The sequence below is a fragment of the Mytilus galloprovincialis genome, chromosome 7 (genome assembly GCF_965363235.1).
Source record: "Mytilus galloprovincialis chromosome 7, xbMytGall1.hap1.1, whole genome shotgun sequence".
NCBI lineage: Eukaryota > Metazoa > Mollusca > Bivalvia > Mytilida > Mytilidae > Mytilus > Mytilus galloprovincialis.
In genome coordinates, this window is record NC_134844.1 from 11260895 (window position 1) to 11275706 (window position 14812).

General features: G+C 32.0%; 1 long non-coding RNA gene across 1 annotated transcript; it reads left to right on the plus strand.

Annotated features, from left to right (window-relative positions):
• Nucleotides 1-1314: 1314 nt before the first annotated feature.
• On the plus strand, nt 1315-14742 carry LOC143082303 (uncharacterized). Its single transcript, XR_012980339.1, has 3 exons — nt 1315-1397; nt 4449-5352; nt 12092-14742. It is a non-coding gene; the product is annotated as an uncharacterized LOC143082303 (long non-coding RNA).
• Nucleotides 14743-14812: the final 70 nt, after the last annotated feature.

Consider the following 14812-nt stretch of genomic DNA (forward strand, 5'->3'; position numbering starts at 1 on the left):
GTGAAAAATTAAAACATAAATCCCGAATGTTTAACTTACTACCTATTTTGCGACAAAGAAAGCATCGGAAAATAATAAAATATAGAATGGAAACGGAAATGGGAAGAAATGCAACAAAAGGAGTATGTACAAATTTAAAATGTGCCAAAAAAAAAAAAAAAAAATAGGAGAATATGAATTCTAAATCTAATGTACATTTGGAAATTACTGTATCGAATTCATTAATGCGAACTGCTGCTGAAAGGAAAATTATTAAGTATGGCTTGGAAAGACTGGCAACTCCTGTAAATGAATAATAAATATCTCGATACAACAAGTTTGAGTTTTATTTAGTAAAACTATGCATTTTTTCAGACAAACCGAAATCGATTACCAAATTCACAACAGTAAATTGACCTCATCAATAATATGCCTGAACGCCTGAAACTTTCTTTGGAGTTGTCGAAATCGCCTTATTTTGAGGAAGTCGTGAAACGCTAAGTAGTACCAACATCGTGTGCAACGTTTTATACATTTTCTTGTTTATAAAAAGCTTTTGAGATAAAAGGCAAAAAACATAAAATTAATGAAAACTCATCACGTAAGGGCTATTGTTACGCAAATAATGGCTTTTTTGTTGAGCATTTTTTGAAATGGTCCAGGCATTTTTTTATGTAGAAAATGATGGTTTAAACCTTGTTTTAGTAGCTAAACCTCTCACTTGCATGACAGTCACATCAAATTCTATTATATTGACAATGATGTGTGAGCAAAACAAACAGAAACAATAGGTAAAAATGTCAAAAAATAGGGTACAGCAGTATAACATTGTGATAAACAAATATGTAAGAAAGAAACACAAAAAGACATGTAGACAATGCATATAAGCAAAAATGAAACTTACTCTACTACCTTGTTATTTCGGAAAGTTTCACAAGAAATATCAGTTCATTTTACCTTTACTATTTTTTGTCCCTATCAAGGTGTACACATCGTTGCAAATATAATGGTATTTTATACAACTCTCATACAAGGGAGAGATTTATCTAGCTATAATATCAGGTTAAATCCACCATTTTCTACATACGAAAAGCCTGTACCAAGTCAGGAATATGACAGTTGTTTGATGTATTTGAGCTTTTGACTTTGAATTATCCGCGTAGTCGATTATTTTACTTTTCATAACATAAATTTATTATAATCATTATAATACAAAATAACAGAACCATGAAAACCTATAAATAATACTATTTGTTGTGCATTTAAAATCAACACCACGATACCTGCACTAAGGTGTGCTAAACCCGGCCATGTGTAAACATATTTTAATTTGAACGAAGGTAGACATTTTAAAAGGGAAGTTATTGCATAGGCATTTTGACCTATTACATCATTGCGAATGTTTGAAGATGAATAAGGTAAGTAAGAGAAATATATATACTAAAAACTGTAGACTAGATTTCAGATTAAAAATCAAACCATTTATTAAAAGGCTTGAAATAGCTTGGTTGAACAAACAACTATTGTAACTGGTATTTACAGTTAAATCATGAGATATAACCATGGATGTGAAGTTAGAGACCGGTTTGTTATTCGTAATTCCATATCCAATGATTCTCATAGGATTTGCATATTAGGGAATACGTTGATATGATTGAGCGAGAGGATTTCCGGTAGTTGATCTTGGCGTTGTTTATTTTTCGATAGACGACGTTGACCGAACTTCTTTTCGTAACCAATGTAAACAAGATGGCAGCGATAATAACGCCGACGTTTACAATTTTTTTTTATCAATGCACGTTAATCGTTAAATTAAATAATAAACACAAAAACATTCGTTAGACTGAAAATAAGAGTTTTTGTAGTTTATTTTTGATCAGATAGCAAATTGCATTGAGTACATACTTTTTGGTTAACCAACAAATATATTCATGATCCAGGACTTTTCAATGACACAAATATACAATTTACGCGTGATAGAGGCTATGAGTTTGGAAAAATACATTCCTCATTTCAAATCTTAAAGAATTATAAGGATTAAACGCCTTTGTAAAGGATTTTATTGGTGTATAAACTGGACCAAGTCACTCACAAACATATCATAAAATTTATTCGGACTTTTATTTGTTTGTGAGTGAATTGGTCGAGATATACTTTATACATAGAAAAGATTTATAGATTCGAAAATTGAACACAGCTATCTCTTACGGCTGCAACCGCTCTTCCAGATGTAAGGATATCAACAAATCAAAGTTAATTAACACCTCTGTTGGACACCATAGGAGTCAAAGTAACCGACAGCAACCCCCACTGCTGTTCCACTGCGTTTATAGATGTCATCTTTTCCTTGTTTAGCGAATTCAATAAATGGAGGCGAAAGAAACTTAAGGGATAGTCAAACTCACTTTATTCTAACAAAACAATTATCCATACCAATGTGAATGAAGGCAATAGAAGTATACTGCTGTTTTTAATAGTCATATAGGGATTAAGCAAAAAAAACAAATACGGGTTACAAACTAAATCCGAGGAAACAAATTATATATAAGAGTTAAACAACGGAACAACAGAAACACTGAGCTGCAACAAAAACAAATGCTAACATATACAAAAACGGGATATTTGATAACAACTGCCTGTTCCCGACTTGGAACAGAACAAAGCTGAATTTACTATTTCAATAAGGCCAAAAAATGTTCGTTATTGATATAAATTGTTTGCATTACTACGAAAAAATTGATAACCACAAGCTACTAAACCCATGACACATGTTTCCAAAACTGACGAAAAGAGTATACTTTTTCAATTTGCATTCGCTAATACGGTTTTGGATGCAATTTATATAGTAATATTTTCGACCAAAAAATGCTGCAGAATACAATACCTGTCATTTCATTTACATTTACCTAAACCAAACCTAGTGCTTCTTATTTTAACCACAATAATGTATAAAAGGCCTTTATCCTCAGGGATGTAAAATCCGAAACTCTCTATTAATTTTGTGCATCACCCCATACATTAAAAGTCCTTCAATTTTAACTGGAAACTTTGGCATCGCTAACAATGAAGAACTAAAATATATCTGTTAGCCAAAGACCCAAAATATCGATCTCCCCAGTCCATTAACTGAATGAAGAATTTCGGATATCCAATGGATTCACTTGAGGATTTTGCCAGAGAATGGATAAAGTGAGAGCAAAACAAACCAAAACTGGACACGTTTATGGAATGGATCAAAGCTGTTCGTTCATTCATTCGGAAGTGCACTTAAATTGTACGATATACATGTACGCGGATTTCTGACACTTTCAGGAATTCCGAGACTGTTGGTGTGTTATCGTTTCTCCTTGACAAATATGTAGTTGTTACAGCAGACAAAGCATCAGACAATATTGTTTTTGTATGAAAAAAACTCGTTATCTAAATGTCTAGCTAACGAACCAGGTAACCAAGTTTTCCCTAACATTATTTACGAAAGAGGGGACTTTAAAAAATCACTAAGCCTTCTCTTCTTTGGTATTAACATCAAGAATGACGATTGAAATACACCAAATTGGCAAATATCAGCTCTAAAATTGCAACAATATGGCATTTCAGACTTCTTGGGTCATACAACATACATACAGTTAAGATTTAAATCGGAATTTCCAATTTCGCCTTCTTTTTTTTTTTTACATTGAAATCAATAAAAACATACTACAACTTGTTCAAAATGGTCATATAATCTTTAAACTTTTCAAGTTTATTGCCTTTTTATTGTTGCATTTTGACTGAAGCAACTGGTAATATTGAAAGCAATAGGGCAATATGTATTGATGTACCCCCACATTGGATCATATTTCCTGTCAGTGTATTATATTATATACAGATACAGTTCCAAACATAGGTTAATCAGAATTATCTGTGTTTTTCCTTAAGTACGGACAAGACTGTTGAATCATTTTTTTAATACGAGACTATATATTTGTTACATTATATTTAATAAAGTGATGTTCTTGGTTGAAAAAAAAGTTACGTCTTCAATCATTATTTCAATATGATAACAAACATCTATTATTTCTTTAAGCTTTGGTTTATAAGTTGGTTTTATAAATAAAACAAATTAAAACAAAACAAAATATGTTCCTATCTGTTCTGAGGGAGGCGTCTATTTGCTTGTTCCGTCTATTCTACTGATATATGCACATTGGCTGCATCATTTGCAAGGTTATATATTGAGTACAATCAATTTGAGCTTCATTGGCTTCAACATTTTCTACAGTCTTCTTAGTAGTACTATCAATTGATACACAATGCGGTCAAAATGTATGTAACCAATCAATTCCAAGTTCTGTATACCGTAGTATTATTTTTGCTGACTATCATCATAATGTAGAAGTTGCATAAGTAACAACTTAATAAACTTAATAAACTTTTTTTATAATAATGAATTCTTTTTTACTATTATATATTAATTTCTCTTTTTGTAGAAATCGAATTGAGCAATGGCGAATCAAGGCTTACCATCGAGTTTCAATTCTACTAATTATGCTAGAATTGGGCATGCTTCACAACAGTTACTGCCAACTATTTTACAGGAACTGTTGCTTATCAAAGAACCTCCATCTTTGTTACAAGGTCATGTTATAAACAATACATTCTTAAATTCAACATTACGACCTGAAGAATGGTTACTGATAAATAATGTCACAACCAAAGGGTATGCAGATTTTGACATTCCTTTAAGTTATAAAATTATACGGAACCTTAACATTGTGCAATCACCTACAAGTGGTTGGCATAATCAATCGGGACCAATTTCGACAGAAATAACTGTAGGAGATGATATTGAGCGTATACGAAGAATCAGGAATGGAATAATTCACAGAGGTAATGCTAACGTTACTGATGGAGAACTTAATGATTATTTTTACAAATTAAAAGAAATTGCTGCGAGATTGGAAATGTACTTAGGCAAGCAAAATGGGGAATTCGTGTCCAAATTGGATCATTTAAAGTCATGTTGTATGGATAGTGAAATAGCAAACATGTACATCCGGAAGTTAGAAGAATTAAAAGATAGAGAACGCGAACTAGAAGATATAATAGGAAGGACCATTACAAAGTTTGAAGATGAATTCAATGTTGTACATGGTGAATTATCTGACGTAGACCAGCACATTTCAATAGTAGATGCCAGATTATCGGGAGTCGATGAGCGGGTTTTAGGGATAGAACAAAGAGTAACTGATGAATTCACTGAAGTACACGGTGACGTAAATCGAATAGGACAACACGTTTCAAGGGTGGATGAGCAAGTACTTTCGGTAGACCGACAGGTCTCAACAATTAACGAAAATATTGGTAGATTATTAAGTACTGAAACAGAAACAGGTATTACAATACTACTTAAATCCAAGTTATTTGTCATTGAGAATCATTCCACATCTATTATTAGAATGTTCTGGGCTGATGATTTAATATATAGAAAACAAGAAGATAAGACTATTTCTCAAATTTAATATTCGGAATTATAGATGCATAGCAGTTTGGGAAAAAAATATGGTTTTATAGGGTTCTATCATCTTGAATATCAATACTTGTACCAAACACTCAAAATAAGCGGTTTCTTTTATTTAATACTTGGTTTTAATGTTCGACACTCTCATTAAGGGTACATTATTTGTATGGATTTCCAAATGATTCTTTTAAACAATAAGCCGCAACTTTGCTTTTGATCATTTTTTTTTTACCTTTAGCGATTTACTTTCTCAAATTGTGACTATGACGTCGTCTCATTGGCACTCATACCACATCAGTGAATACACTAGTCTACTTGTCTTTGTCTTGAAATCATATTGAGATAAGATTAAATTTCAGCATTAAAAAATAGTTGTTCGTAAATTAAGTAATGTAAGTATACACATGTCCAATTAATTCACCTGGATTGCTTGACTAAAGTAAATGCATAGTATCCTCCTCCATAATTTAAGAAACACCTAGATTTACAAAAATAAAATGAAAATGGAAAACATCATGAGATTGATTTTGTGTCTCAATTAATTAAAATTTAAAATTTTTGTCTCTTGTCAGGTCTTCTTCGAAAGTTCTCCGATAATGGATAACCTTTAGAAAAAAACAAACCCTTAAATTCAATCTTATAAGTTACTAGGCATAGTTTTAGTTTCTTTTGAGAAATGTCATGAAACTTTGACGTCATACTTGGAGAATTAAAAAGATTAGCTTCTTAATATGATTCATGTATTTATCCGAATATAAGAATTTAATTATTGACACAACGCCATTTAAAAAATAACAATTAAATACGGACAAGTCGGAATAAAAGTACACTCGTTTTTAATTATCAATACCACCTTTCAATTTCTTTATCTCCATCTATCTTTGTTTTTTGTCTTTCAATAATTTGTATAAGTTTTGTTCGGGGGCCACTCTCCTTCTTGGGTCAATGATAGTAATACCACAGCAATGTCTACCTTATAATTGTTAAGACATTGTAGGTCTCCCCACTTACGTGATATATAACATTTGAGCAAAATAGAATAGAATTCATAACAAGTTATATATACATTTGTACATTTCTAGCTCACTTGGCCAAAAGGGCGAACTTAGTTTTTTTTATCACTTGGCGTCCGTCGTCGTCGTCCGTAAAATTTTACCAAAATCTTCTCTGACACAACTGGACCAAATTTAACCAAACTAAGATTCAATCATCATTTAGGTATCTAGTTAATTATGACAAACATAGATACAAGTATCTTTTCTTAGGAAGGGATACATCCTACTTTGTAAAGAATCACTCAGATTCAAATAAAATATTATCTGAAACTGGCTATACCAAGATGCTTCATGTCTTGATTGATAACATATTTGTTACGTTTGGAGGACGTGTTTTTCAAAAGACAGTCGAAATTCCAATGGGAACCAATTGTGTCCCTCTTCTTGTCGGCTTGTTTCTTTATTTTTATGAGACTGACTTCACACAGGAACTCACAAGGAAGAAAGATAAGAAGTAAGCAATATCCTTTAACTTTATTTTCCGCTATATAGACGATGTTCTCTCACTAAATAATTCAAAATTCGATGAGTCTGTTGAACGAATCCATCTCATTGAACTACAGATAAAGGCACTACAGATACAGTCTGCCTCATATCTTGACTTACATTTAGAAATTGACAATGAGGGTCGGTCGAAAACAAAACTTTACGACAAACGAGATGATTTCAACTTTCCAATTGTGAACTTTCCATTTTTATGTAGCAACATTCCAGCAGCGCCTGCAAACGGAGTATACATCTCCAAATTGATTTGATTTTAAACATATTTTATTCATTAAGATATGAAAAGGATTGAGCAACAGGCACAGCCTAAAAAAGGTCTCTCCATATTACATGTGCAAGGTATAATTCAATTATAACAACTGTATTTAAAATAATGCAATATACGTGTGAGCACACACGAGCAAAAATTTGTTAACAGTGTTACTTACTAAATGCAAAGTTTATTTAAATATATAGGCAATTAATCATCAGTTATTCAAAGTACCTTGAAACATGCAAATGTCCTTTATTAGTCATAAGAAATATATATATATATATATATATATATATATATATATATATATATATATATATATATATATATATATATATATATATATATATATATATATATATATATAAATGTCTAAGAATATAACTAAAACACACTAATTGATACATAAAAAAGTTCTATTAGATGTTAAATAGAAATACGCAATATTTCGCTAAACAAATTAGCTTCATCAGGCGTGTGCATCTCTCAAGGTGAAATCGGATGCATGACAGAAAAATATTTTTGTAGCTTAATCTATACAAGATTTGAGGGATGGGTGTAACATATTAATTCGGTCATAAAATATGTTTGTAGCTACAACTACATGAAGTTGGAATAAAAGTTTAACACATTTATAGATGTTCAATTAATTGTATGAATTTTTATAAATTAATTTGTATGATTTCAAGATAACTATGGTTTTGATTTGCTTTGAAATCTTTTTTCGTCTCTCTCATTGAGTCCATCAGGTTCAAGAGTTCGTAACTGGTGCATCCAAAATCTCTCTCTTTTTTGTCTTCCTTGTGTATCCCAATTTTGATTTTTCTCAATGATTTGAAATGTGATGTTTTCAAAATCATGTCCTGCTCTTAAAAGGTGTCTTGTAATTGGGCAGTTCCTTTCTTTTGTATAAAATGACCGATGGTTATTTAGTCGGATGTTAAATGGGGTTTCTGTTTCACCAACATATTGTAATTTGCAAGTTCCACACGTTAGAACAAAAAATCATGTATGATAAATGCAATTTTGCGTTTTGCAAAACGCAAAATTGCATTTATGTTCTAACGTGTGGAACTTGCAAATTACAATATGTTGGTGAAACAGAAACCCCATTTAACATCCGACTAAATAACCATCGGTCATTTTATACAAAAGAAAGGAACTGCCCAATTACAAGACACCTTTTAAGAGCAGGACATGATTTTGAAAACATCACATTTCAAATCATTGAGAAAAATCAAAATTGGGATACACAAGGAAGACAAAAAAGAGAGAGATTTTGGATGCACCAGTTACGAACTCTTGAACCTGATGGACTCAATGAGAGAGACGAAAAAAGATTTCAAAGCAAATCAAAACCATAGTTATCTTGAAATCATACAAATTAATTTATAAAAATTCATACAATTAATTGAACATCTATAAATGTGTTAAACTTTTATTCCAACTTCATGTAGTTGTAGCTACAAACATATTTTATGACCGAATTAATATGTTACACCCATCCCTCAAATCTTGTATAGATTAAGCTACAAAAATATTTTTCTGTCATGCATCCGATTTCACCTTGAGAGATGCACACGCCTGATGAAGCTAATTTGTTTAGCGAAATATTGCGTATTTCTATTTAACATCTAATAGAACTTTTTTATGTATCAATTAGTGTGTTTTAGTTATATTCTTAGACATTTATATAATTTTAATTCAGTAACTGTATCAGTTTATTTTCACAAACTGATCCACGCTTAATTAGATTGAATGTTGATTGTTGCTATTTTTAGACATTATATATATATATATATATATATATATATATATATATATATATATAAGCAAGCTTAGTGTCTCTTTCAAACCTTATATATATATATATATAAGGTTTGAAAGAGACACTAAGCTTGCTTAGTGGAATAGATGAATTAATGTTGGAGTGTAGGAGAAAAAAATAAAAAAATAAAACTAAATGAAACAAAAATTAAGTAAGTTTCAAACAAAACGTTGAGTGTCACTGATATATTTCCGAACAGATTTTAAAATAGCAATATTCATATCAAATGAAAATTATCTGTTTCCAAAAAGGAGTAATTCAATATGTATGTCAACATTATCAACAATGGAGTAAATGTAGTCAAGAAGGATCTGTCTTACATCATTATACTTAGGGCAAATAAATAAAGGCAATAGTAGTATACCGCTGTTCAAAATTCATAAATCGACTGAGAAAAAAACAAATCCGGGTTATTAACTAAAACTGAGGGAAACGTATGAAATATAAGAGAACTGCGACACAACAGAGACACAACACTGAAACGTAACACACACAGAAACGAACTATAATGTAACAATGGCCATTTTCCTGACTTGGTACAGGGCATTTTATGAAGAAATGGTGGGTTGAACCTGGTTTTGTGGCATGCCAAACCTCTCGCTTTAATGGCAGTGTTAGTTATAACATTAAAATGACAATATTACACGACAGAGTTACAATAAATAAACAGATAAATGAGAGAAAATATAGGACAGAGAAACAAACGAATAATAGCCATCCAAAGGTAACAGGTTAACCAATAAATGTTAGTTATCCTCAACAGGATGGTTACAGTTTGCACAAAAAGTGTTCTCTGATAAGAACTGATTAAACAAATGAGATTTAAGGTTGCTAGCATTACTTCTGAGTTGACAATGACTTATATTAAGTTTCCTTATCCCATAGTTGAAAGGTTTAAATATATCATCAGTCATATAAAACTTATCCAGTCCACTTCTAAGAATACCCAAACTGGGGGAATTACGTCGTAATCCTGTAATAATTCTAGCAGCTTCTATCTGAATATCTTCAAGAAGCTCAGTCTCATGCTGGGAGCAATTGCCCCAAACAACATAACCATATTCTAATATAGGTATAATAAAAGCATAATAAATACGTATACGTGAACTCCTATCTAATAAGTGTTTAACTTGACGAAGCACAGATAGACGAGAGCATGTTTCTTTATAAATAATACCAATATGCGTGTTCCATGAAGCTAATGACTGAAATGTTATCCCAAGATGACAGTGAATATTTATTTTCTCAAGCTCTTCGCCATTTATTTCCAAATTGATACGATATTTCCGGGTGTGTATGTCCTATCATGATGTCCTTCATAGAGGGTTGCTGCCCATAAGGACACTATTAAACTAAGAGTTCCAAATGGGGAAGTTTAAATCATTCCTTCGTAGATTTTATGGAATAAACGTTTCACAGATGATATCGGTTATGTTCCTTATTTCGTAACTACAATCCCCTTCTCTTTTCACGTATTTGACCTACCGAATTAGACTATTTACCGGATGTGTAATAACAGAAATGTCATAACGGGTGCCACATGTGGAGCAGGTTCTGCTTACCCTTCCGGAGCACCTAAGATCAGCCCAGTTTTTGGTAGGGTTCGTGATGTTTAGTCTTTAGTTTTCTATGTTGTGTCATGTGTACTATAATTTGCCTCTTTGTATTTTTATTTTTTAGCCATGGCGTTGTCAGTTTATTTTTGATATATAAGTTCGACTGTCCCTTTGATATCTTTCGCCCCTCCTTTTTAAAATGTGTTCGATGACCCGCATGCTAACCAAGATGGCTTACATGGCTGAAAATGAAACAAGGGGTAAAATGCAAGTTTTATTCTATATATTTGAAAACCGTTATAGAAAGAAAAATTATGACTGGCACAAATATTTTCGGAATAATAAGTTCTATGAATTGTTTTACATATGTCAAAACTTTCAGATGACTTTTTCTTTGAGTTATTGCAATACAAATGACATATTTCACAATTATTCATTTTTGCCTATTATCTAGTAGACGTCAATCGACTCTTAATTAGAGTTGTTTCCCTTTGAAGACGATTTTAATAAATAAAAAAGTATTTAACTCAAACCTAAAAAATTATATGATAGACCAAAAACCAAAAACCAAAAATGATCAGCAAGACAAGATCTACAATTACGAAAAAAAAAATGATATTTTGATATTTGTATTAAAAGAATATAATTATCATAAATTTTAAGAATGATTTATTTTTGTCTTTCTTTTTTACTTAGAGCTTTGTCTATAGAGCTTCTTAATGCCATTTTGTCTCTTTTTGTTCAAAAAGATTGTTTCATATATAGTTATTAAGGTTATTACACAATGTTGACTACTGTGCCTCAACTTTTGTTTATTTATTATATCTGTTTGTTTTGCCTACACAATTTTGTCATTATGATTGCAATGTATGCGGCTGTCATGCAAGTGAGCGGTTAAGCTAGTTATAAAACCAGTTTAAACCCATCATTTTCTACATAAGAAAATACATGGACCAAGCCGGAAATATACCAACTGTTTCCCTTTCATCTGATTGGGCGTCTTCTTTTGTTCTCAATGGTTTTATCACCTTTTTCAACGCTTATCTTAGGATCTCGACTTTTCAAATATTATTGCCTTAATATCACTTAAGTGATGAATATTTGTACCGTAAATAAAATCAATATTAACTCCATGTTCTTACAGTAAGAGGATACATAGCTCAATGTCACCAAATCGAAAAGAGAAAAATAAAAAATAAACGTATTCCTGTACCATTTCTATTTACAGCTATGCAACATTTAGGATCCTTATTTTTATTATTTTAACTTTAAAATGAGAAACCCAAAAATGTTATTTGATAACAGAGTGTACTGGCAAAGGAAAATATTGCAACTGTGATCAGATAAAATGTATATATATTATTTGTATGGACTATCTCGTAGTGAAATATAAAGATATAGCTTGTTTAATTACAGATGCTTACCAATTAGAAATTGATGAATGGGAATCAGAGGACAAACAGTTTTTTGTTGAAACAACTGCATTTACGGAGGTATTGAATTTTCTTAAAGAAAACAACAGTTTAACCATCACAGGCATATCTGGTGTTGGAAAATCGATGATGATTCGTCATGTTGCCTTGTACCTACGGAACCAGGACAACCACACTATACTGCCTTGTTGTAGTCCGTATGAAATAGAGGCGTATTATAGAAAAGACAAAGACCAGATTTTCGTTTTTGACGATATTTGTGGACGTTATACTGCTATTCAGAGTGAGATAGAGGAATGGGTTCGATATGAGCAAAAAATGAAACGAATTCTGAACACCGGAAGAATTAAGGTTCTAGCATCGTGCAGATCACAAGTCTTCAAAGAATTTCAAGTTCAAAGGTTACAACTACTTACACAAAACGTGCTTTGTTTTCCGTCAGAGAAATGCTCGCTTACACAAGAGGAAAAGGTTTCGATCGCACAGAAATACCTTTCTAATGAATATGTTGAAAAGGTAAAACATAAATTAAATGAGTATGATTTTTTTCCGTTAATTTGTTCTCTGTGCAGAACGAATCAAAACGTTGATGTTGTAAAGTTCTTCATGGACCCTTATATCATCTTTAATTCAGAACTAAAGTTCTTAAGTGAGCAAAAGGACAAGCTAAAAATATGTACCTTATTCTTATGCACTGTGGTAAACAATGGCCTCATAAATGAAAGTGACTTATTGAACGACCATAATTATGAAGAAAATAAGAAACGTAAACAAATATTTAAAGCCTTTGGAGTTGATCCACACACGTCTTTACAATCAATTTTAGATCAACTTTATGCACTCACACATACATATTTAAAAAAATCAGATGTATGGTTTTTACCAATTCATGACAAACTCTTTGATATTATTTGTAATTTTTTTGGACACAATTATCAAATAATGTTCATAAAATTTGGGAATAGTAAGATACTCAGCGAAAGAACAAAATTGAAATCCTTGAAAACAGACCATTGTGATTTTACAATTCTGATAGAAGAAAACAACGAAAATAATTACTTCAGTAGAATAACCGACGATCTATCAAAAGGACGTTTTGATCAGGTTCTAAACAACACTCAATTTAAATTTCCAGAGTATTTGTCAAAATTCATGAGTTTTATGATCACAAATGATCAAACACATCTGAATAGTATGGTCAATGCAAAAGACGAAAATGGATCGACACCTCTTATATGGGCTTGCTTAAACAGAAGAAAGGATGTTGTTGAAATGTTGATGAAAACCGGTGCTGACATTAATCTAGTCGATTTTACTGGCAACTCACCGCTCCAGAATGCTTTAGACAGTGGTAATGTGGAAATTGCAGAAATTCTTATTTCTAAAGGTGCCAATGTATATTTGGGGTCATCGTTACATTCTGCATGCAGAAAAGGATACCGACATATCGTCGAGCTTATCATTAATAAAGGTGTTGATATCAACAAAAGAGACAATAGGGGAAGAACTCCTCTTTTGATAGCTTGTTCACATCAACAGGAAGATCTTGTTAGTTTTCTATTGGATAATTCTTGTGATATTAATCATAGCGATAAAATGGGGGATACCCCTCTCTCAGCGGCTTGTCGGAAGGGAAGTAAAGTACTTGTACAGAAGCTTTTAAGTAATGGAGCAAAAGTGAACAAAGCAACAGCAAATGGATGGACCGCGCTTATGTCGGCTTGCAACCTTGGTTATAAAACAATGACTGATTTGCTTATTCAGTATGGCGCAAAAATAAATTGTACTACCAACAATGGCTGGACCCCATTAATGTTTGCATGTGGTAGTGGTAGTTCTTCGTTAGTACTATCACTTATAAAAAAAGGTGCCGATATGTTTAAAGTTACTTCACATGGATGGTCTGCCATTTTTATGGCTTGCGAGGAGGGACATGACGACATTGTAACCTTACTTCTCCGCAAGAACTCAAATGCAAATCTGTCCGATAGAAAGGGATTAACACCGTTGATATTAGCATGCCGTACGGGTAATCTTAGACTTTGTTATCGTTTGATTGATAACCGAGCAATTATAAACCTTTCGACAAAGGATGCATTTTATCCCATAATGGCTGCCTGTGAGTACGGATATATTTCAATTATGAATGCACTCATAGATCAAGGAGCCAATGTTGAAGTGACAAATAACGAAGGATGGACACCTTTGATGTTCGGTTGCCAGTACGGACATATTCACATTGTAAGGAAACTTATCAGTGAATCGGTGAAGATTAATACTGCAAATAACCGCGGACAAACTGCTTTAATGATAGCTTGCAAGTATTTGCAAAAACATACTATAGTTTTGCTGATTTGCTATGGAGCTGACATTAACAAAGTCGACAAAGAAGGGTCCACCGCTCTTAGTATAGCACGTGAAACGGCATATAAACCAATAATTGACATACTAATTGACCATGGTGCGAATAAATAAAATTATGAACAAAATGCTATGGATGAGATGATAAATTATATTCTATAATGAATTGAACACAGTAATTATATTCTTAATGAATAGTTAAAAATGAGATACATAATATGAAATATATATTACAAAGGTTAATATGATTTTGGTCCATATTAAAAATAGAATTAAAAAAAGCATTACAGTGTTCAGGTCGAAAAGGGTTTCTTTATCCTTATCAGTCTGTGCAACGACAAAT